The sequence below is a fragment of the Protopterus annectens genome, chromosome 4.part1 (assembly GCF_019279795.1).
Source record: "Protopterus annectens isolate FY-2018-M chromosome 4.part1, PAN1.0, whole genome shotgun sequence".
Taxonomy (NCBI): Eukaryota; Metazoa; Chordata; order Ceratodontiformes; family Protopteridae; genus Protopterus; species Protopterus annectens.
Window position 1 is genome coordinate 425,701,792 of NC_056734.1, and position 25,726 is coordinate 425,727,517.

Below are 25,726 nucleotides of genomic sequence, written 5' to 3' on the forward strand. Positions count from 1 at the left end.
TTAAAACATACACATTTAATCAGTTATAATAATACTGTCTGACGTGCATGTATATCTCTTTTCTGTCCAGCAGGACCCACTGTTTATGTATTATTAACCGAAGCAACTTTACAAATACATTTTTAACCCAAGCATCTGTACAATTCAGTGTGATAGTCAAATGACAGGGCATATGTTAAAAATGCCCTGCCCTACTCTCCCTGGCACAGATGGCACTACCTCATATAATCGTAATGTGTGTGTGTGTGTGTGTGTGTGTGTGTGTGTGTGTGTGTGTGTGTGTGTGTGTGTGTGTGTGTGTGTGTGTGTGTGTATGTTCCAACAGCTAACATTTATGAACTCCATTAAAAATTTACTTAAAGGTCGAAGTGTATACACATTTGTATAAGAATACACAAAAATTACTGATATCAATAAAAAGTGCAACATCTCACTACCTAAATACAAAATGCATATACTGAAATACAACTATAACAGTGATAATAACAATACAGCCACAGTACAAACAACTACCAACACTAATAATGCTAGACTGCTATGCTAAAGATTGTGATGCAAAGGTCCTTTCCTTATGGTTGGGAAAAAATGCGGTCTCAGAGTAATGCCATCATCCTGACTTCCTGTCAATGACTATGACAGTTCTCTTACTTGTAAGATTAATTTCAGTAGTAGGACTGACCTACCATGATAACTTTGAAAAACTGAATGCTGGAGTATAGTAGCTTGGCTAGTAAATGGCAGCCAATCACAGCGATGGGTGCGCTTGTCAGTTAAAAGTACCAAATGACAGACTGGAAAAGATGAAAATTCAATACACCAGTGTGTTTTGTTTTTTTTGTTTTTTTGTCGTTAATATGCAAATCAGCCTTTTTATTAATTCACTAAAACTTTAATTTTCAGCAACACTGCTAATACTTAAAAATCTGACTGTTAATTTCTTAATTTAATTTCAAATAATTCAACAAATGCACTAAGGTAGAATGCAATCAATTAATAACATTGCACTTTTCAATTTAAAATCTTCAACATTATTTGTGAATGACAAATCATGTTACGTATAATACAGGTTCATTTTCTTTGCATACATTCTATGTAATAAAAAACATCCCCAAAGAAGTCGTTTTTGTTGGTATAAAAGAAAAACTGTGTGTTACAGCCCTTGAGAGTGAATAAAAAATGGGCATCTTCAGTAAGCAAATGCAGGCTTACAGAATCAAAGCTTGGCCTGGACTACATACAACAGCTTGGTTATAGCCCATGGCCTTAATCTTCTCTGTTAACTGTCAGAATAAGTTGTGCAGGAGTCCAAAGCATTGGAGTTACTATGTCCACGTTTATATGTCTGGGTGTATAGTTGTATGTGTGTTTGTGCATAAAATTATACATACACACACACACATATATATATATATATATATATATATATATAAATAAATATGGATAGATACATACATTTTCAAATCTTAACTTATATCTGTAAATATATACACACACACACACACACACACACACACACACACACACACATGTATAACATCTAAGTATCTGCACATGTGAAAAATACACAAACAAACACAAAATTTTATATATGCATTTAGTTTGTTCTATCAAGTGGCTGGACCCTCTTTTCAGGGGGATGACCCGTGAACTGTCCCACCAATAAATTAAACAGTCAAAGTATCAATTCAACCACATTATGAAGCACATAAAGTTAAGAGCCACAGCCGATAAAAGCTGCACATACAATGCACATACTGTCACAATAAAATAAGAACAGATTTAACCATAAATGCAGTTAAAACACAAGCCAAAACTCACATGTACACAATGTATAGAAGAAGAGCTACCAGACAGTATAACAAAGATCCTACCAGCCATTGTACCTCAGTGGAAAATAAATTAAGCTTTCAGTACTGAATAATTCCATATACTGTATAAATATGCAGGCTATGCCACAAATGGCATGCAGCACCAATACAGTGGATTAATTAAGCAATAACACATGCCTGGGTGTGGGTAATGCTGGATTTACCCATGGTTGGTGTGGTTTGGTCACGAGGGCGAAGGTGTCAAAGTCTCATGCAATACTGTATCCTGGTCCTACAGTATACTTGGAGGTCCTCAGTCAGACTGTGGAATGTTTCCATCTTCATTAAAAAGAGACAGACACTTAGCCACAACCTTAAGATCCACTTGTTGTGGAAAAGCACTGCACATTGCTATATCTTCCTTTTATAGGTAAGTTTACTGAGAAAAGGCTTTAAAGAAAGTTATATTCCCATCTTAGATCTTATGGTCTTCTCTCACTCATCAGTAGAAAATGTTGATCTACAGTAAGTGAAGAGGCAGGCCTTTTGCTGGTTATTAATGACCTGCTAAGGACGACATTCCATCTGCTGTCACCACTGATTGCCCTTCTGGATCTCTCAAATGTACTCGACACTGTGGATTCATAACATCCTTCTTGAATGCTTGAATACTCACTGTGAATTTCCAGACAGAGCCCTTATCTAGTCTGCCCTTTATTTGAAAGGATGCCCCTAGTAAGTGGCAACTGAAGTCGGTTCTTCAGGTAGTCATCTGCTGAGTTGTGGGATCCCTCTCCACTGCTGCTCCTGGCATGCATACATACATCCAATATGGAAGATCTTCCATTCATCATAAATTGTCAACTCAATCTGCACTGACATATTACTGGTGAGTCTAAGGATTTGCTTCAAATCATCCGGTTAATGGACATGATTTAGCCCAGTCTCTATGGAAATTACTATCTTATCAACCATAACTATTTTAATCAGTTGCATTATGCTCAACATTCATGACATCCCTAAATCACCACCTTTTCAAGAAAATATATTTGCACCCAGGGCAAGATTTTGTTGCTAACTTTTATTGCATGCAGCTGAAGTTCATTCTTGACTGCTTGTTTCACAGACAATTAATAAGTGTTTATTTCTTATGTCACAGTGTGGTCTATTATATTTTCTGTCTTAATACTTCACTAGTTCATTGAAATTTATATTCTAAACTGCTGGGGTTCAATCATTGACAAACACACCTTTAACTACTTCCATATTCTACAGGATAAGGCCCATACTTTAGTAGAGGTAATTTCAGCCACAAGCCCAACCCAGCCACTAGGGATGCACAAGCCAGTGCATTTCTTTGTGCAGGTCCCAAGCCCGGATAAATGGGGAGAGTTGCGTCAGGAAGGGCATCCGGCGTAAAACTTTGCCAAATCTTTTCATGCAGTCACCAGTTAATATTTCCATACCGGATCGGTCGAGGCCCGGGTTAACAACGACCGCCACCAGTACTGTTAGCCAACAGGGTGCTGGTGGAAATTGGGCTACTGTTGGCCGAAGGAGGAGAAGAGGCGGAAGGCATGGACAAAGGCAGGAAGAGAGGAGAAAGGCTAGGACTGTGGTAGTGAAGGTCGGAACTTTGAATGTTGGCAGTATGACTGGTATAGGGAGAGAGCTAGCTGATATGATGGACAGAAGGAAGGTTGGTATATTGTGTGTGCAAGAGATCAGATGGAAGGCGAGTAAGGCAAGGTGTATTGGAGGTGGGTTCAAATTGTTTTATCATGGTGTGGATGGGAGGAGAAATGGCGTAGGAGTTATTCTGAAGGAACAGTATGCAAAGAGTGTTTTGGAGGTGAAAAGGGTGTCGGATAGAGTGATGTTTATGAAGCTGGAAATTGTTGGTGTAATGATTAATGTTGTTAGTGCATATGCTCCACAAGTTGGGTGTGCAATGGATGAGAAAGAAATATTTTGGAGTAAATTGGATGAAGTGGTGATGACTGTACCCAAGGGTGAGAGAGTGGTGAGTGGAGCAGATTTAAATGGGCATGTTGGCGAAGGGAACAGTGGGGATGAGGAAGTGATGGGTAGGTATGGTGTTAAACAAAGGAATGCAGAAGGTCAGATGGTAGCGGATTTTGCAAAAAAGGATGGATATGGCTGTGGTGACTATGTATTTTAACAAGAGGGAGGAGCATAGGGTGACATACAAGAGTGGAGGAAGATGCACACAGGTAGATTATATCTTATGTAGGAGGGCCAGTTTGAAGGAGATTGGAGACTGTAAAGTGATGGCCGGAGAAAGTGTAGTTAGGCAGCATAGGTTGGTGGTTTGTAGGATGATGTTGGTGATCAAGAAGAGGAGAAGGAGTGTGAGGGCAGCAGCAAGGACAAATGGTGGAAACTGAAAAAGGGTAATTGTGAGGTGGAGTTCAGGGATGAGTTAAGACAGGCACTGGGTGGCAGTGAAGAGTTACCAAACAGCTGGGTAACTACAGCAGAGCTAGTAAGGGAGATGGCTAGAAAGGTGCTTGGTATCACATCGGGACAGAGGAAGGACGACAAGGAGACATGGTGGTGGAATGAGGAAGTACAGAAGAGTATACAGGCAAAGAGGTTGGCAAAGAAGTGGGATTGTCAGAGAGATGAAGAAAGTAAACAGGCGTATAAGGAGATGATGCGCATGGCAAAGAGAGAGGTGGTGAAGGCCAAGGATAAGGCATATGAAGAATTGTATGAAAGGTTGGACACTAAAGAGGGAGAAAAGGACCTGTACTGATTGACCAGACATAGGGACCGAGCTAGGAAAGATGTGCAGCAGGTAAAGTTGATAAAGGATAATGAGGGAAACATACTCACAAGCGAGGAGAGTGTGTTGAGGAGATGGAAAGAGTACTTTGAGGGGTTGATGAATGAAGAGAATGAGAGGGAGAGAAGGTTGGATGATGTAGGGATAGTGAATCATGAAGTACAATGGATTAGCAAGGAGGAAGTAAGGATAGCTATGAAGAGAATGAAGAATGGAAAGGCTGTTGGCCCAGATGACATACCTGTGGAAGCATAGAGGTGTTTAGGTGAATTGGCAGTGGAGTTTTTAACCAGATTGTTTACTGAAATCTTGGAAAGTGAGAGGATGCCTGAGGAATGGAGAAAAAGTGTTTTGGTACCGATTTTTAAGAATAAGGGTGATGTGCAGAGCTGTAGTAACTACAGAGGGATTAAATTGATCAGTCACAGCATGAAGTTATGGGAAAGAGTAGTGGAAGCTAGGTTAAGAAGGGATGTGATGATTAGTGAACAGCAGTATGGTTTCATGCTGGGAAACAGCACTACAGATGCGATGTTTGCTCTGAGAGTGTTGAGGGAGAAGTACAGAGAATGTCAGAAGGAGTTGCATTGTGTTTTTGATTGTGATCTGTAGTGAGAGTAGGGAACAGGTGGAGGAGACCCTGGAGAGATGGAGATATGCTCTAGAGAGAAGAGGAATGAAGGTCAGCAGGACTAAGACAGAATATATGTGTGTGAATGAGAGGGAGGACAGAGGAATGGTGAGGATGCAAAGAGTAGAGGTGGCGAGGGTGGATGAGTTTAAATACTTGGGTCAATACAGCATAACGGTGAGTGTGGAAGAGAGGTGAAGAAGAGAGTACAGGCAGGATGGAGTGGGTGGAGAAGAGTGTCAGGAGTGATTTGTGACAGATGAGTACCTGTAAGAGTGAAAGGGAAGGTCTACAAGAGGGTAGTGAGACCAGCTATGTTACATGGGTTGGAGACAGTGGCACTGACAAAAAGGCAGGAGTTTGAGCTGGATGTGGCAGAGTTAAAGATGTTAAGATTTGCACTGGGTGTGATGAGGGTGGACAGGATTATGAATAAGTATATTAGAGGGTCAGCCCAGGTTGGAAGGTTTGGAGACAAAGCCAGAGAGGCAAGATTACATTGGTTTGGACATGTGCTGAGAAGGGATGCAGAGTATATTGGGAAAAAGATGCTAAGGATGAAGCTACCAGGTAACAGGAAAAGAGGAAGGCCTAAGATAAGGTTTATGGATGTGGTGAGAGAGGACATGCAGGTGGCTGGTGTGACAGAGCAAGATGCAGAGGACAGGAAGAAATAGAAACAGGTGATCCGCTGTGGTGACCCCTAAGGGGAACAGCCGAAAGAAGATGATGATGATGAATTTCAGCCACAAGCCCCCTAAAGAATCCCAGCTTAGCTTTGCCAACTAGCCATACCACCAAGATAAACTTTTAAAACCTTTCCATCTAGTGGACTAAGTAAAAATACAAGGCAGTAATTCTACACCCCATTTTTGGATCCTGCTTCATGCTGTTGTAACACTTTATAAAACCTGCGAACGTTCTATACACCAGGAAAGATGTGTTCACTAAAACTAATGTCTTTCGGCTTTTCCCGGTTAGGGATCGCCACAGCAGAACTCTGGTCCGCTAATGATTGGCAGTGGATTTTTACTGTGCCGAGGTGCCAGCCCGACGCCCTACCTTCAAAGAAGGCACACCCATTCACGCACGCATCTACCTGCATGTCTTTAAATGTCAATTGACTGCGGGGAGAACATGCATACTCCACACAGAAGACGCTCCAGCAGAGAATTAAACTGGAGAAGCTCTTGCTGTGAGGTGACAACACTAACCGCTGCACCACTGTGATCACTAAGAAATTTAAAACTGAGGGCCACATATGTAGTGAGACCTCTATCTACTATCCTAATATATTTCTAGGACAGTCATCTGAAACAACTGATTTGTGGCTCCTGTACTTTGAGAGGAAATTACAGACCCCCTTTGTCATTACCTACAGGAAAAGAAGAAAAGACCTACTGAGGCAGATAGCCTAGTATAGGCAAAGGGCAGAGGCCATACTGCATACCTTTGCATATCACTATTACTCTGGACAGAGGAAGTGCTTGCAGAATACTTCCTAAACACCTTTTTCACTAGACAACATTTAATACACTCCCCAGAGCAACATTACCGTATACCTCGCACCCAAAACCCATAGTGTGGGATTAGTAATCCTTCCCTTACCCGCTTTTTTACTCTCCTACTCCCAGGGAAATATCACTGAGTTTGTTCTTTGTACATTCATTCTGCTGTGAGTAAAAGTCTTCCATCTGTATATAGACCAACTATCTTTTTACTATGAGTGTAACATTTGTTTAAGTGTATATATACAAACTTTCTTGTGTTTTAGAGTTATATTTTAAGACAATCTGAATACTTAATTTCAATCTGTACCTTCATTCCTAACATACTTTATGTTGAATGTCACACCCTTATCCATGTAAATAGTACTGTATTGCTGTATTAAACACTGTACTCACTAATGTCATACCCTTTACCATGTAAATAGTACTGTATTGCTTTGTTAAACTCTCTACTCACTTTCTAAAAAAATAAGTTCTTTGTTGAAAATCTTCATGAATAATGTATTTAAATATTTTTTTGAGTTTTTGCTGTCCTGTATTATTAGCTTAATGTGGAGCATATCTCCCTGGGTCTCTACTGAAAATGGACATGTATCCAGTTGGACTAGCCCGGTCAAATGTCAAATAAATAAAATACGGATGCATTATGTATCGACATATGTATTGACATGCATACACTGTGTACATTTGTGTGGAAATCTATACATATATATATATGTGTATGTGTGTAAATATACAGATATATATATATATATATATATATATATATATTACACACACAAACACACACACGCGATATAAAAAGTGTACATACCCCTGTTAAAATGCCAGGATTTTGTGATATAAAAAAATGAGACCGCAATAAATCATATCAAAACTTTTCCCACCTTTAATGTGACCTATAACCTGTACAATTCAATTGAAAAACAAAAAAATCTGTTAGGGGGAAAAATATATAAAAATAAAAAACGTACAATAAGCTGGTTGCATAACTGCACACCCTTAAACAAGCATCTTTTGATTTAATTACAGCATTCAGTCTTCTTGGGTAGCAGCCTATTAGCATGGTACATCTTGACTTGGTAACATTTGCTCACTCTTCCTTGCAAAAGCGCACCAAATCTGTCAGATTGCTAGGGCATCTCTTGTGCATAGCCCTCTTCACATCACCCCACAGATTTTCTATTGGATTTAGGTCTGGGCTCTGGCTGGGCCATTCCAAAACTTTAATTTTCTTCTGGTGAAGCCATTCATTTGTTGATTTGGATGTATGCTTGGGGGAACTGTTGTGTTGAAAGATGAAACTCCTCTTCATTTTCAGCTTTCTAGCAGACGCCTGAAGGTTTTGGACCAAAAGTGACTGGTACTTGGAACTGTTCATAATTCCCTCCACCTTGATTAAAGCCTCAGTTCCACTTGAAGAAAACCAACCCCAAATCATGATACTGCCAACACCATGCTTCACCATGGGGATGGTGTTCTTTTGGTGATGCGAAGTGCTGTTTTTGCGCCAAATGTACCTTTTGAAATTGTGGCCAAAAAGTTCAACCTTGGTCTCATCAGAGCATAACACATTTTCCCACATACTTTTGGGAGACAATGTATTATTTTGCAAATTTTAGCCGGGCCTGGATGTTTTTCTGTGTAAGAAAAGGCTTCCATCTTGCAACCCTACCCCATAGTCCAGACATATGGAGAATATGGGAGACTGTTGTCACATGTAGTACACAACCAGTACTTGTCAGAAATTCCTGCAGCTCTTTCAGTGTTGCTATAGGTCTCCTGGCCTCCATGACCAGTTTTAGACTCGTCTTTTCATCAATTTTGGAGGAACGTCCAGTTCTTTGCAACATCACTGTTGTCCCATATTTTCTTCACTTTTTGATGACTGCCTTCACTGTGTTCCAATGCTTTGGAATTTTTTTTGTACCCTTTTCCTGACGGATACCTTTCAACAATGAAGATCACTTTGATGCTTTTTAAGCTCTCTGTGAACCACGGCTTTTGCTGTAGCAGACAACTGAGTAAATGTCAGGAAAATCCTACTAGGACAGCTGAACTTTATTTGGGGTTAATCAGAGTCTCTTCAACTGACGGCAGGTGTATACCCAAGAAGACTGAATGCTGTAATTAAATCAAAAGGTACTTCACCAAAGTGTGTGCACACACATGCAACCTGCTTTTTTTTATTTTTTATATTTTCCCCTAACAGATTTGTTCTTTAAAATTGAAAAGTACAGGTTATAGGTCACATTACAGGTGGGAAAAGTTTTGAAATGATTTATTATGATCTCATTTTTTATATCACAAAAACCTGGCATTTTAACAGGGGTGTGGACACTTTATATCCACTGTGTGTGTGTGTGTGTGTGTGTGTGTGTGTGTGTGTGTGTGTGTGTGTGTGTGTATTATATATATATATATATATATATATATATATACACACACAAACACACACAAACACACACAAACACACACTGTGAAAAACTGCAAGAAAGAACCAGCCAAGCTAGACTCTTCACTGTGTAATACCTTAAAACTCCTGTAGTAGAGACCTGTGGGATATATACAAATGACCCATTAAGGGCATTCCAGTATTTCAATTACATGGCTTCTGAATGCCCATGCCTGTGGTTCATATGGTTAAGGTATTACATAGTGCAGGCTCTAGCTTGGCTGAGTCTTTCTTCCTGTTATTTTTTTTTTTTACTGCATGGTTTGTCTGTGTGACTTTTTTACCTTTTGGTTTGGATATTTATATATATGTATGTACATGCACCTTCTAAAGGTTAGCCCTTTATAAAAGAAGGTGTGATAAAAATACATACCTGGTACATCACACAGATACATTTTATCTAGACCCTAATACATCACTGCCATTTATCTGCACTCTTAATTCATTATTAACAGCTTATATACGCCACTGGAGTGTCATCAGTTACCAAAATTCTCCTAAATTTTCATATTAAAACTACTTGTTAAAATGAAGGTAAGCATTTACACAGTATACATACAAAAACATGATACTCACAAAAAACAAAATCTAGCCCAACTAAAACAACCCTGTAAATGTAAATCCACCCTTAATTTATAAATACTGAATGAAATAAAACAAAACAGACCCATTTCCCATTCATGAAATGCAACACAAATACATAAATATACACTGCTTACCTAAAAGAGAGACAATGATACCCCAAAAAACAAACTAGTTCACCAAAAGCAACAACCTAAACCCAGACCTATGCTAAATTTCCTTTAATATGTTGAAGAAAATAAAAATAAACAAACTGAAATAAAGACCTCATTTCCCATTCACTACAATGTGCAAGAAAGTAACCTGTCATTCAATACATAAAATCAGCAAAAACAATAGTCAAAAAAACACTGTCTACGTAAATCAACATCCTAGAAGCAACATTTATTCTTATTAGAATGAAAAAAAAAAGAAAAAGAATAAATAAAATACAGCAAACAGCATTAGCAGGAAAAAAAAATTACCAAGTACTAGCTCCTGGTGTCTAAACTATTTATTACTTATTTTACTATTTTTATTAAATACTTAGTAACCGGGAAGGTGGACTGGTCCAAAGATCCTTTTCAGCCAAGAGCCAGGCTCAGAGTCAATAAACATGGAAGGAAACTTAAGCTATACACTTCAAATGTGATAAAAAGTGTTAGTTTCATATAGATGAATATACCAGTTTTAGGCATTTCTAATAAAGCACCAGGTTTACACGGAGGGTAATCAGTTTACATGGGTTGCAAAACAGTATGGCTACAAGAAATTGTTTCTTAAAGGTTTAAAAAAGAAAAAACTCAAACAGAAGTGAGTAAAAAAACAAGATTACACAGAGACAGACCTAGAGACTAAGAAGAGAACACAGGAGTAAGAAGAACTGAAAGACAAAGGAGAACAGTTGAGAGGCTGTAAGCATTGTTAGGATTCAAGCATTTTAAAAAGAGTTTAACCATTATCCCTAAAGTATTTACAAGCAACTTCCTTAAAGAGGTGCTCAGAATTGGTTTTCTTACATTTAGTGGGAATATTGTGACGTTTACTCTCATCTGATAATTTGCTGCAGAGAACAGGCGCTAGTTGTGAGAAGGCTTGCTCATCACTGATTGCTTTAAATGTGGGATGTTTGACTGACACTAAGTTATCCTGTGAATTCCTTAGGGAGTAGGGCTGTTCCCAGAGTAGGCATAGCTCTCAATCATCCCGAAATAACCGGGAGCACCCGCTTTAGCTTAAATAAGCTTACTTTCCTGAGTACCCGTTTTGGGTGCAAATACACCCAAGATCTCCAGTAAAGCACGCTCTGTTCTGGCTGTAGACGTCTCAGCCAATTACAGCATTGCTTTACTGCACCTGTTTTGTATGCAGTCAGCCAGCATGCTTCAATGATCATTTCCTTATGCACAGCCGAAGCGGAACTTTAGCAGCTGCAGCGGACCTGGTATGGATGAACGGCTCAATTAGGTCCGCTCAGTCTGCATATCAAGGCAGCACTGGCATGGTGGAAGACTAACAATCTCAGGACAGCTATTGGAGAGAAGAATATTATTCATTGTTCATGGTTGGAATCGAGGATGCACACTCGAGATCGAGGAAGACCGAGTGTCAGCACACCAGCACCTGGACTGAGTCATACTTGTGGAGACTGGAGGATTCGACGATCTGATCTTGAGAGGAGGAATTTTATAGCTCCAGCTTGCCATGGTTCATCGTTCGTGGGTGTGTGGAGTCAATTGCTCCTGGGAGGTCTGTGGTCTGGTATCTGGTCCATCACCGTGCATTTTGATCCTATCGAGGATTTTGATTTATTTTTACTAACAGGTAAGTAAGCTGCTCTAAAAACAGTCAGAAATGCAGGGGGGTTAAATTTACCATGGCTTAAGTTCTTTAGTGTGGATGGTGAGGAGGGATGGCAATATGGTATATAAAATAGGCTGCTTTGTGGTGTGTGTGTGTTTGTATGGTTGGGGGTTTAACCCTGGCTTCCTGGAAATGTATAACTGGAACATGTTTTAGAAGTGTGTTTTTGCAGGTAATCTATCTGGCACATAAATATGACTTCCTTGTGTCTCAGCTGTGCTTGCAACCCATGCTGTCATCCTGCTTCCCCACAAGCCCTATATAGCTTAGGCTTTTGTTGTCATGATTAGTATAATAAGTAACAAGATTCTGCAGCACTAAATGAGTGATAGTTTGGAGTGACAGTCACAGTCATTTAGAGTAATCAGAGACGTTTATGGGAAATATTCCTGCCTTGCTTAGGGGGTTTGCTTGTTTATGGGGGGTAGTGGTTATGACTTAATTGTTTGGGTTTTTTAGTGCGTGTTTTTTCTGACCCCCACAAAAACTACTGGGAATGTTTAAAAAACAGTTTGTGTGTTTTTTGGTGGAGCATGAAGTAGGGGTGAATGTTTGGTGATGTAGGTTGTTGGTAATAAAGTTAGTACTTCGGTTAAGGGTTTCATTTGGTACGTATGTACTGTGTAATGTAGTAATGGAAATAGAAATACAAATGAGTAGTTAAATTTGTAAAATAAAGTTGTATAAAGATAAATAAATGACTACATAAGAATATTAAATTAAACATGTATTAAGATGATGCATAAATGTTGCAGTCTTAATTTTGCCCTAGTAACAGTATGATCAAAAATACAGCAACTTGTGGCACTGCAATTATTTGAGAGGGAGATCAAATGACAAATAAACAGAGGCACAGACCAACTATTCTTGTCTCTCAGCCACTCAGCATTAAAAATCATAGCACTGGCCTTTAAAAATCACATAAGAAGGCCAGAAAGAGGAGTGTGTTTATATTTTGTCATAACAGAAAGCCTTCATAATCTAGACCCTATACAGTTAGTGATACAAAAAGGTATCTACCATGCTGCTCCATGTGTCTCAGCTGCATACCTCTCAACGTGTGTTAACATGCATTTTCTTAAAGATTTGAAGTCTGAAACAAGTGTATGTCATGATTTAGTGACTCAGATCATCCCAGTCATTTGTCAGAAAACCACAAATTTTATGAAAATACACTAAAAATATGAAAAATCTGGACATTCTGCGAAAATCTGGACAGTTGAGAGGTATGGGCGTGTGGATGTGCAATTTGAATGACAGAGTTTCGTTTTACTCATTGTTTTTACGTGTTCACTGATGAAACCCAAAATTGTGATTCTGCTGTTTGGGGTAGTTATACCCAATGTGTAGGTTAGAAACTTCCCAAACTCTTTGTGAAGAAGATGACTTCAGCCGTTAAAAATGCTTCATTCTTGCAAGAAATTTTTAACGACAACTGATTGGGGACTAGGGTTGCCACCTATCATACAAGAGTGGAAAGGAGGCTGGCATGAAGCTGCTGGGACCAAGAAGAGACGGACGTTTCTCTGCTAGCCTGATAATTAAGCTGCAGTGCACCATTATTCTGCTTTTTCTTCTTTCTTGACTTGTATTTATGTGAGTGCTTGTGTTATTTATTAATCTGTTTCCTTCTTAATTGCCCTAGAATGATGTCCTTCTTGCAGCATGCAGATTAAGGGATTTACTTAAGGATCTTTGAAATGTTGCTAGTTGAAGCAAAGCAGTTCAAGTGTATGTCTCATAATATGTCGTATGAGTTGAGCCTTTTTAAGTCCACGTAGTACTTGAAGTCAGACTGCTTTTAGTAGGCTTATGAGGATGGGTGGAAAGTAAGGTCTGTCTGCTGTCAGTGTGCCTGTAATACATAGAACAAGTGCAGTTAGTAATGCTGTAAATTAATAATTGATGACCTATTCAGAGAGCAAGTTCTGGAGAGTAATAAGATGACTGCTGGGTATCTCACAGAGTTAGTTTATTAGATCTTTGTGCTTTATGGGTTACAGACATTGCAGGACCACAACATAATTTGTGTTTGCCTTCTGGAAGTCACAGAAATGAGCTGTTTTGCTTCGCTCCTCCTCTGCATTTTAGCGTTTTGAGTGTTATTCTGGATTTAGTCTTTTGATATCTATGCTTTATTTTTCTTTACTTTTCAAATGTTTCATTTTATTTTTGTTTATTTTTAACTATGCATGCTTAGTCGCGTTTTCTGTGGTGGTTGTAGTTGTCAGAAAATGTGAATAAGGTTCTGAGTTGATTCACAGGAGGCCCTGATTTCAATAATGAGCTTTCTCTTTGGCCTTTTATGAATCATTTGCAATAAGCATTTTCTTCACCATGTTATGAATCATTTGCAATAAGCATTGAATGATAATGATTCACAGTGATGAATCATGCCCTTTCTGAATAGTAGTTTTTCAGGTGACTTGCTTACCTTCTTGCAGAAAAATACTGAATCTTATCTAGCAGTTTTAGTGAAGAACGGAGTACTAATTTACTACTGTCATGATGGACTTGTTGAAAAGCTCTTGGTGATTAACCTCTAGTTACTGTCTCTATATTTTAAACTCTGCTGACAGTAAGGCTGTGGTCAGCAACTAGTTAAAGCAAACAAAAAAAGCTCTGAAACTGTTGATAGTCATGTACTATTAATAAAAGTTATACTCCTGTGACTTCTCTAGCAAGGTTATTTATTGCGCCTAAAAGTTATTTCATATGGGAAAAAATCTGGTCAAATCCAAAAATAATGGGGGGACAAATTTTTAAGTATTGCTCTTATTAAATTATAAAGTCACTAGAATAAAAGTTCTTGTGTTACCATTTATTTTCTGAAGGATGACATGAAACTGAAATGGTAATCATTATTTAGTGAATTCAGTCCTCACTGATTTGCCACAAAAATCCAGAAAGCCACAACTTTTAAGAGGAACAGACCAAAAATATGGGGTAAACATCTGGACATTCTACGAAAATCTGGACAGTTGACGTATGGACCCAGTTGCTGGTGAAACTGGCACAGGAATATAGGTTCTGAGTTGATTCACAGGAGGCCCTGATTTCAATAATGAGCTTTCTCTTTGGCCTTTTATGAATCATTTGCAATAAGCATTTTCTTCACCATGTTATGAATCATTTGCAATAAGCATTTTCTTAGACACGTCATGAATCATTAGCAACAATCTGCTTTCGCGTGGAAATGTTATGAAACATTTGCAGTAATGAGCTTTCGCTTGGGTCTCTCATGAATTATTTGCAATAAGCATATTCTTAGACATGTTATGAATCATTTGTAATAATGCACTTTCTCTTGGAAATGTTATGAAACATTTGCAGTGATGAGCTTTCGTTTGTGTCTCTTATGAATTATTTGCAATAAGCATTTTCCTAGACATGTTATGAATCATTTGCAACAATTACCTTGGGTGTATTATGAATTATTTGCAGTGATGTGCTTTTACTTGGATCCATAGTCATTTGCAGTAGTGAGATTTTCCTGAATACGCTATGAATTATTTGCAATAATAAGGTTTTTCTTGGATGCATTACGAGTTATTTTTATTATTTTTTCCTGTATGCATTATTCATTTGCAATAATGCTTACTCTCATTTTGAGTATGTGTGGTGCTGTGTATTACTCAGTTTACTGAGTTGCACACACATTTAGAGGTTTCTGGTTTGCATTCTCATCTTTTATCTGAATCATTAATTTTCTTCAGAAGCAAAGGCATGGCTGAATCACAGAACAGCATGGTACAAGCCACAATGGAATGTGGTGCAATACAAAGTTTCTTACACTGTTATAGTGCAACAACTCAGAAGGGTAAGAATTTTTTTGACTACTGTTTGCCATCATACCAGCTTTGTTTACTTTACGTAAAAGTGTAGCATCACAGCACACCTGTGAATTACCTTGAAGCCTTCTAATTACATCCCCTTTTTTCTTCTCTGAAGATGCTGCCTCTGAAAAGAAGAAGTGAATGACCGCATTCCAAAGTAGCTGGAATGTCACCTTTGACTGGGTAACAGAAAGCAGGCGTGGTCCAGGCTATGCATTTTGCAAGACATGTGCTACTAATATCAATGTTGGACATGGAGGGAGGAATGATTTACATCGGCATATGGACACCGAGAAGCACAAGATGAGCACCGAGCATTCGACAAGGAGGAAGGGGACAGAACTGTTTGCCACTCAGAAAACCAATGCTAAAGTGTTGGAGGCTGAAGTAGCCTTTATGGGCCTACTTGCTGAACACAACTTGCCGTTTACAACTGGGGATCACTTCCTGAAGTACATGAAGAGGTACTGCATGGACCCGGAAGTGATACACAAAATGACCCGTGGACCAAAAAAGCCTGCTTGCATTTTAGGAGATGTAATGGGGCCAAAGTATCAGCAGAATGTTGCACAAGCTTGCCAGAAAGTGCCATACTGTTTGTACCTTGACCAAAGTACAGACATGGGGGATGACGAGCTGCTTGTGATTTTGTTTTCTTTTTACGATGCCACTGGTAAAAACATTGTAAGATTCCTTGACATGCCTGCTTGCATCAGTGGAGCTGGCCAAGCCATTTATGACTGTGTAATGGAGACTCTGAGCAAGTCTGACATTCCTGTGACCAACATGGTGGCTTATTCATCAGACAATGCTGCATCCATGACTGGTAAGCAGAATTCAGTGCTATCCAGATTAAAAGAAGTTAATCCACATATTTTCAACATGGGCTGCTTGTGCACATTGCAGATTTATGTATTTAATCTGGTGTAAAGGCAATGGCTGTACCTGTGGAGGAAATTATATCTGACATTGTCACTTTTCCAGCAGTGCACAGAGTCAGCAGAAGCTGAAAGAGTTTGCACTGTTTGTGGATATTGAACCTCTCAAAATTATCAGATATGCTCCCACTCAATGGCTGAGTATGTCAAAAGTCATAAAAAGAATGCTTGCCTTGTGGCCCACCCTGAGATCATACTTGTCATATGAACCACTGTCTATTAAAGTGGATCTAATAACTGAAAGACTGTAGAGCCATGACATCAAGCTGACATTCTTCTTCCTGCAGTATGCCATTGAACCACTGCATAACTTCAATATGCAAATGCAAAGCAGGGAAAGCAAATTGCTCACATTGCATAATGAGATCCACAAAGTACTGCAGGCATATGGTAGTAGGGTGCTGAAGCCACAAACTGCAAGGCAGTTTTTGGGCAATATAAGTAGCATTGATGCAATTCTTAAAGTGCAGGACAACATCTTAGAAGATGGTGAAATTCATATTGGTCCTGATGTTGAAACATATTTGGATGAAAATTCGGATGATAACAGGGGTACTACAATGGAGCAAAAACTATTCAAGAGAGCCAAACAATTTTACTCTGCAGGGCTATTAAAAATAAAAAAGCAGTTCCCTGCAAAGATCACCTGCTGCAGAACATGGCCAGTTTGTTGGATCCAGCTATGAAACTGCAGCTTTCTTCAACTGTTATAGCAGATACTGGCACTTGTCTCATTTTTTTATAGTTCACGAGTGGAGCGATGCAAACTGATAGATGAGTTTTCAGTACATCAGATGATTGACTGGTAATATGGATGTGACACATCTAATTTTTTAAGTATTGGTCAATGATGCTGAGGAGCCCTCCAGTACAAGTCCTCCCAACTTTTCAAAAGCCAATGAGAAGTGTTCTGTTTGCCGTACTCAAACAGTGAAGCAGAACGGGCATTCAGCATGGTTCGCAAGTAAAAACTGAGCTCAGACAGTCACTTGCCCCAAAAACATTAAACTCTTTATTAGCAATAAAGATGAACGAGGACAATGACTGCTACTGTGTAAAACATCCTAAGGACATGCTGGAAGCAGCAAGAAAAGTAACAGCTGCTTACAACAAAGAACATTCCTCCACGGCATCAGCTGCAGAAACTACTTCTGCCTGCCAAGATGCTGAAGGTGAATCAATAGTCTGAATGTACTTGCCTTATTCCAAGTATTGCTTCCATTCTATAAAAGCACCGGTCTTTTATGGGGGGGTGAGGTGAGTATGTCTTACTTTACTGTAATTTTATACAGTTTTCTGAAAAATATGAATAATCCTCTATTTTGGCATGTCAATGTATATAATTCTCTAATAAAAAAATGCTTAAAATGATGCCCTGTCTTTATGTATGGGTGGGCGTGTCCACTGATGCACTTATTTAAATATGTATATCTTATGTTAATTAGGTGTCCCTGAATACCCCTGATTTTAAGGTCCTTTGTCCCCGATTCTCTGATCTGGAGGTTGAGAGGTATGTGAGTAGGAGTTTTCTTTTCAGAAGAGGGCAGTAATCATCATTAGAATTTTATATAGAACAATGCATAGAAAATGACTGGCAGCCAATTTAGGTCATTTAGAAGGTTACAATGGTGTACATGGGTGTGAGTAAATAGGTCAAATCTGGCAATTTCACTCACAATGACCAGGTATTTTCATGTTACAAGCAGAGTGTAAATACAGTACAGGAAGATAGTTTTCTAGTTAAGACAGGAGGAGCTAGTAGATCCGATAGCCTATAGCCGATTTTCAGTTGTGAGAGAACTTTAGTAATGATATTATCTGTGTGGGTGGTAAAGCTTACTTGTAGAGTCACAGGTTAGACCTAAGTATTTGTACTCTGTTACAAAAGGAATAATGTGGTTGCCATTATCTGAGATTGTAAGGACAGGAAATTGAGGGGCTCTGTGAAGAGAAGAAAAAAGCATAACACGGTTTCTTCTATGGTTAATCTGGAGTGTATTTTGTTCTGATCACTGACAAAGATTAGAGAAGGCTTGATGAAGATGAGATTGCAGGATTATACAACATCTGTTTGTCTGGGGAAATAAAATGCCATCTGAGCAGAGGGTAATTCAAGTAAGTCATCAGCAATACAAAAACATAATGAAAAATATTAAGTTAACAAGCCATAAGGCAAATCTCAAGAATATACTAAATACATCAAACAAATGAACTACAATATCAGCAAAAGACATTAAAAATTACTTCAGGAACTATTGGAGAATAATTCATGAGACTGTCCGATCATAAAAACCTATACAACATATCTAAAGTCCTGTTCAGCAGAAACACATGCAATTAATGTAGCTCTTGAAGTCAATGAGAAACACTCGTCTTAACATACAGAAAACTGTACAAATAGGCTATAAGGGGTTCTTGTATGTGGTATAAGACTGTGTATGACTCATGGCTTCTCCAGTTATCAAGACACTTTATCCTTATACCTCAAGTAAATTTACATGCACACACATATACATATTTATACATACATGCACACACACATATACATAATACAGCTCATGTATCCAACATTTACATATGGTAATTATCATAAATGTAATAGCAGTAAAATCAAATCTCACATTTGTAAAAACAAATATCAACATAGAAAAGCCACTTTGTAGCACTGTTCATATGATCATTAATATTAGCTAGTACACCATTGGTAGGATTTGTATATATTAAACAAAAGACTGGCTTACAATTATACTTAATATAATAATGTTTTTGCCTGCAGCCCCCATGTATAGATTAAATATGCACACTGATTTTGAAGCCACACTATCTTGGGAAAAACAGAATATTTGATTCATTCCAATATACAATGACCTCAGAATTAGTATATTACGATACTGAGGGGGGGGGGTGATAAAGTCCACACACTGGGAAAGTATGCAGGGCGAAGTAACATGACTTCTAAAGTCTCATAATTTACATTCTTTAGTAAAATGCACTGATGAAGTTTAGTACTTGCAGTTCTTCTCTGCCTGTCAGTAAAGTCGCATCTTCTTGCTGAGGTATAAAGCTGGTCATCCACAACTGATAAACACATAAAAGACTGACTGCAACCAGACAGTTTCTAGGCTTAAACATTTACTTGACTCTTAAGATAGAATTAGTGATCTACCCAATTACTTTCTTCTTCTTTAAACACCTTTACTGAATTATCACTTGTGACACAAGCAACCTTACATTTATATAAAGATAGTGAAACCATATTAACAAGTTCACATTTACAAATGTTATATATCGCATACATTGATATATATTATATAATCAAAGGAACATCACAAATTGCCCAGTGCCTGCCTTCTCTTAAACCTTTGCTCCTGCAAAACATTTTTTCTGCCTGTAATGTTCCCACAATTTTCATTTTTTTCTACGTAATTTATTCCTACCCTACCCTTTTCTAAAGATCCCACTTCCTGTTCTTTTATCTCAAGTTATAATATTCACGGTTTCAAGTACAGTTAGTTTAAACTAAGATTTCCATTTTCTAGTAATTACTTTTTTGGCAGCCACCAGAAGTAAACATAACAAGCCCTTACTACATACAAGCAGTTTTGATCCTGTATCCCAGCTCAAAAACATCATTTCCTATGTTACACTCATTTGCTTACCCAGTACTCCTGACAGAGTACTCTGTGGGGAATTATTAAAGTATGCCAACTCATTACATTCCGAAAACATATGCTCAACAGATACCTCTTTTTTCCCCATTACACCTCCAACATTTGCCATTTATCTGAGGAAAAGTTCTTTGGCTTATGCTTTGGGTATAAAAGTATCTATACAAACACTTTGCTGCGTTTTTGGGAGCCATACACAAGTTTTTTAATTGTTTTTTTTTTTTTTTGTGAATTGCAAATTTAATCTGTCTTCCCAAACTTTTCTGACCTCTTCTGATAGACTCCTACAGTTATCTTACATTACATTATTGTAAGATTGAGTACACATCAGCATTATTATCTCATCTCCTCCTATCTTAACTGTTAATTATTAAGCCTCATCTATCTTGGCATATTTAAGCCTTCCATAAGCCATCCATAAGTATTTCCATTTGTGCTTCTTCTTGGTTTCACCACTTCTCTGCTTTACACAAAATTTCATAACATTTCCAAAATATCTCTAGTACCTCTACAAGATCCCTGGTTGTTTGTCTTGTTATAGGCTCCCCAAGTTTGGTAACAACCCTTTCTGCTTTTCTGTTGCTTAAGTCATTGGGTCCAAAGCTTTTGTGCCCTTGAGCTATTATTGCTTAACATAAATATTTCTAAACTCAAGCATATTATCCAGGTGCTAAATGATTTTTCTTTAGCACTCTGCAGTCGTGCCTCTTTTTTGTTCTGTGAGATTTCACTTATCTTGTAATACTTTAAACTTTCTCTTTTTCTTTTGTTTCTACCCTATTTTTTAAATTTCACTTTCGTTTTATCCTATTCACCAGTTATAACCTCTGGAGTACTTTCTAACTTCCCTAATAAATCCCAGAAAATTTCCACAACCCATTCCTTAAATTCCTCTCTTTTTAACAAGTAGGTAGGAAGTGCCAGTGTCATATTTACTTCATGACACTGCATTTTTATTTTAGTAATTACTGTTGCATGATCTGAAATGGTTAATGGATATGTATCAAAGTTCTCAATTAAATGCACGTTCCAGTGAAATATAATTTGTCTAGTGTAGCCCAGTTATTGTACCTTGGTGAATAATATGTAAACTATCTCAAAGTTCCTACTACTGAATTCACATTTTTCATAACAAATATTTTCATAAATTTCTTCAAAAATTGACCTTTTCATTATATTTTCCATTTCTAAGCCCCCAAAAATATCCTCATTGCTGCAAATCAAATCCCAGTCCCCCTCTATATGTAATACTTCTTGATGAAAGCTAATTATTTCTCCCAAATTTTTTAAGCTCCATAATAGCTGTTTAGGTGGAATGCCATGCATAATCCTCATTCTTTGATAGCAGCCCCTTACTATCTGCCTAATTACTTTTTAAGGTCATAAAAGACTGAGATGCAGCCATCCCTCCCAGCCTATATATCACAGATGGTGTGATAAATACCAAAAGCAATCATTCAAGACTTTGTGAATTCAAACTGGTGTGTACAGAAATAAATTATGGCTGAAGAAAGTGAGCGAGCTACAAAAATTGTGCTCTCTCTCTCTGTATGTGGCGCTCTACATGGTTGGATTAAAGGAAAGGAAAACAATACAGCTATGAGAAAAACTTACATTTGGGTAAAGTTGCCCTTTGAGTTGAAGAAATCTTTCTCTCCTGACATTTCCAAAAAGCAAGACACATTCAGCCCTATATTTATTTACTTATTTGCTTAGTTACATTGTGTTAACTATGTTGTTCTAGCTAGGCCTAAAGCACATTTTCGGGGGAGACCCATAGTTATATTAATATGGACTAGGTGAAGTCTGACTCGGACATTGGAGAAATTCCATTCTGTTCTTCCACTAATTGTCATGAGATCTTCAACATTCATTTAGACTACCAAGAACTCGGGCTTATGGCACCCCAATTTAACACCTCATCCAAATCATGGCACTTCAGGAATAGAGCACCCTCTCCAGAGGGTATTCCACTGTCAGCACTTTAATCCAAACCTCTAATACGTGGCTACAGCACACTGTCTAGTAATCTTCTCAGCATTAAAGGCAAACGTGCTACCTGGTGAGCTGCTGGCGATATAAAAAGTACATCTCCGCTCCTCAGAAATTCCAGAGTATTGTTCATATCATTAGAGAACATTCTACATCCTAGTTAACACTAATTTAATTTTCTTCAAAAAAATCTGCATAAAATATGTCACATATGCATCAGTATAAATGTAAAATGTCACAAAAGACACACTTAAAAGTTTTTTACCACTCTTTACAAGTATTTAATAGTTCTCACTCTTGTTACCTTCTATAAATACTTAACAGTGCCTACCTCCCAAATCAAGCAGGGATCTACAGGATAACCCTGGTGTAAATTTACATCTACCCATCCAGTCATTAAGAGACAAAATAGTACATTGCTTGGCCTACAGTGGTTACTTACTGCATAGAATTACTTCCTTAGTTTTTAGAAAGAGGCATATATTTTTGCCATCTGGGCACTCTATCCTGGCAAATCGGGCAGTGACCATTTTATAGGTGAACATCAGAAATTTAAACAACCGGTCAGCAACAGAGCAATAACATTTTTGACAAGATGCCCTTTTCCTTATTATTAATTTTTAAAATAATGAGATATTCACAAAGTATATACAATTTCTAGACGCGGGGTTCACATAGCTCCAAACTCCTTGTTCAAGAGTCACAGGGACAAAGCCAAAAATAATTACGGTCAAGACACAAAATCGGGGACAGTTTTAAAATATAGTTATTTAAGGAATGTCTGATTTTGCATTAATCTTGATATATTCTAAAGAATAAGAAACATAACACTTTAATACCTGTCATTACCCAGTAAATAATCTTAAATGTCATGCCACAAACGATAGATTTTATAAGGTAAACCATATACATATACACGTACTGATATTCATAACTGTATGTACAGAACCCTTTCTCATATATTCTAATTATATACTAACATGGTAAAAAGCATTACTTAAAGGTGCCATTTAATCTGGCCTAAATTTGTGCCGACAGGTAGCATGTGCTACAGTCCTTTAAATGATTAGTTAAGTATTGTATTCGTACAGCTCAATAACCATAAAGCTAATACAAATATGTTTATATTCTAAGACCAGACTTGATGTTACCACTTAAGTTAAGAGCCTTTCAAGTGTGATATTATACAATACCGACTACTTAACTGTTTTAAAGCTGAAAGATAAACATATCCTAATGCAGCAACAACAACTAAATGCAGCTCACCGGTTATGGTGCAGTTATCATTTACGGCATAAACAACATACTATGCAATCACACAACAAATTCGTTACGAACACTGAACAGAAACTGATAGTCTTGAAACGAATAAGCCACGCAAACGCTATGATTTATGGGAAAACTCACAAGTTAGTGACGTAGTTGTCATAGAAGTATCACACGCAATTATTTTGGCGTTGGTGGCTGTTTCCTTAATGTTTGTAAACCGGGGATTCGTCAGCTGCATTACAAACTAGCACTGTGAGCTATGCTGATGAAACAGGTTTTGCACACATTGCAGCGGCATGGTTTCGGAATTTTAAAGAGTATACCCATTTTACTTCCGCGTTTTCTATATTTTTGCAATATTTGTAAATAAATGGTAAGCGCGTTATATATTAATTTGTTTACGGGATAGAGCACTAGGCAGCATAATTTTTGTGCAGTAATCAGGTTTAGTCACTTTATTTTGTGCCACAATTCGTAAAGTTAACAAATGTCTGGTTCAGAAAGTAAATTGGAAAGGTCTCGAATACCTCTCAACTTGGAAACATCAAAAATCTGGACAAAAGGCCATGAAATCATCTTCTTTAGGCTTTTCCCGTTAGGGGTCGCCACAGCGGATCATCTGTTTCCATTTCTTCCTGTCCTCTGCATCTTGATGTGTCACACCAACCACCTGCATGTCCTCTCCCACCACATCCATAAAACTTATCTTAGGCCTTCTTCTTTTCCTGTTACCTGGTAGCTTCATCCTTAGCATCTTTTTCCCAATATACTCAGCATCCCTCCGCAGCACATGTCCAAACCAACGTAATCTTGTCTCTCTGGCTTTGTCTCCAAACCTTCCAACCTGGGCTGACCCTCTAATATACTTTTTCCTGATCCTGTCCACCCTCGTCACACCCAGTGCAAATCTTAACATCTTTAACTCTGCCACATCCATCTCAAACTCCTGCCTTTTTTGTCAGTGCCACTGTCTCCAACCCATATAACATAGCTGGTCTCACTACCCTCTTATAGACCTTCCCTTTCACTCTTACTGGTACTCATCTGTCACAAATCACTCCTGACACTCTTGTACACCCACTCCATCCTGCCTGTACTCTCTTCCACACTCACCGTTACTCTGAACTATTGATCCCAAGTATTTAAACTCATCCACCTTTGCCACCTGTACTCCTTGCATCCTCCCCATTCCTCTATCCTCCCTCTCATTTACACACATATATTCTGTCTTAGTCCTGCTGACCTTCATTCCTCTTCTCTCTAGAGCATTCTCCATCTCTCCAGGGTCTCCTCCACCTGTTCCTTACTCCCACTACAGATCACAATGTCATCTGCAAACGTCATAAAACACGGGGACTCCTGTCTGATCTCGTCTGTCAACCTGTCCATCACCATTGCAAATAAGAAAGGGCTCAGAGCTGATCCTTGATGTAACCCCACCTCCACCGTAAACTCATCCGTCAATCCCACTGCAGACCAATAGGTATAAATCTGTATGCTGATTAACATAAAATGTGCATGCGTAATTATGTAACCCCGCCCACTCCAATAGACTTGTGGGACGCAAACTGAAGAACAGACAACCAAAATATGGCCCAGGGCCCAGAACCTGAAGTAAATGGTAACCAAGCTTTTTATAAAATGTATAGCAATGATGTTCACTGGGAAGGGAGAAGATGATGAACCTTAGGATTTTGTTTTTGGTGACTTGCAGTATGTGGGTTTTGTGGTTAAAGTAGAGCATTTAATGGTGAGCAATATTCTAATCTTAACAAAAGAATATTATAGTTTGCTAGGATTCTAGGATAGGGTTGCCACCTCTCCAGGATTTTTATAGCATCTCCCATCTCCCCTAAGTAATTCAAAAAAACTCTGAAATGTCCAGGAATATACATTACACTGTTGCTTAATAGTAACTCAAGCAACCGGCATTCACTCACACGCGATTGCACTCACTGTCTCTCTCCCGATCTCTCTCTCTCTCTCTCTCTCTCACACACACACACACACACACACACACACAAAGTCACTTCCTTATTCATACCTGCATTCATTCACACATCGCTCTCACTGTCAAATGTACATGCCACAAACCTACTTACACATTCATTCATACATCACTGTCTCTCTCTCTCTCCCACACGCACACAGCCACACACCCACTTACCTTTCAACTGTACAGATTTTTGCAGAATGTCCAGAGTTTTGCCTCATATTTTTGGTGTGTTTCTCATAAAATTGTGATTTTCTGGCATTTTAGTACCAAATAATTAAGGACTGAAGTTAGAAAATAATGACAGACATTTGAGTTTCAGACTTAATACCCTTCAGAAAATTCAGGCTAATGCAAAACCTGTTATTCTATCAACTTTCTAAGTTTGTAAGAGC

General features: G+C 38.3%; 1 protein-coding gene across 3 annotated transcripts in view; it reads right to left on the reverse strand.

The window, feature by feature from the left end:
• RHBDD1 (rhomboid domain containing 1) overlaps nucleotides 1–23,444 on the reverse strand; it is a 1,445,444-nt gene extending 1,422,000 nt beyond the window's left edge. For 2 of the 3 annotated variants that reach the window (XM_044070239.1, XM_044070237.1), the window contains exon 1: nucleotides 23,336–23,436. The gene's annotated coding sequence lies outside the window, so the exon portion shown is untranslated. Of the gene's footprint in view, nucleotides 1–23,335 lie in introns of all 3 variants that reach the window. The other variant, XM_044070240.1, reaches the window with a different exon arrangement.
• Nucleotides 23,445–25,726: the final 2,282 nt, after the last annotated feature.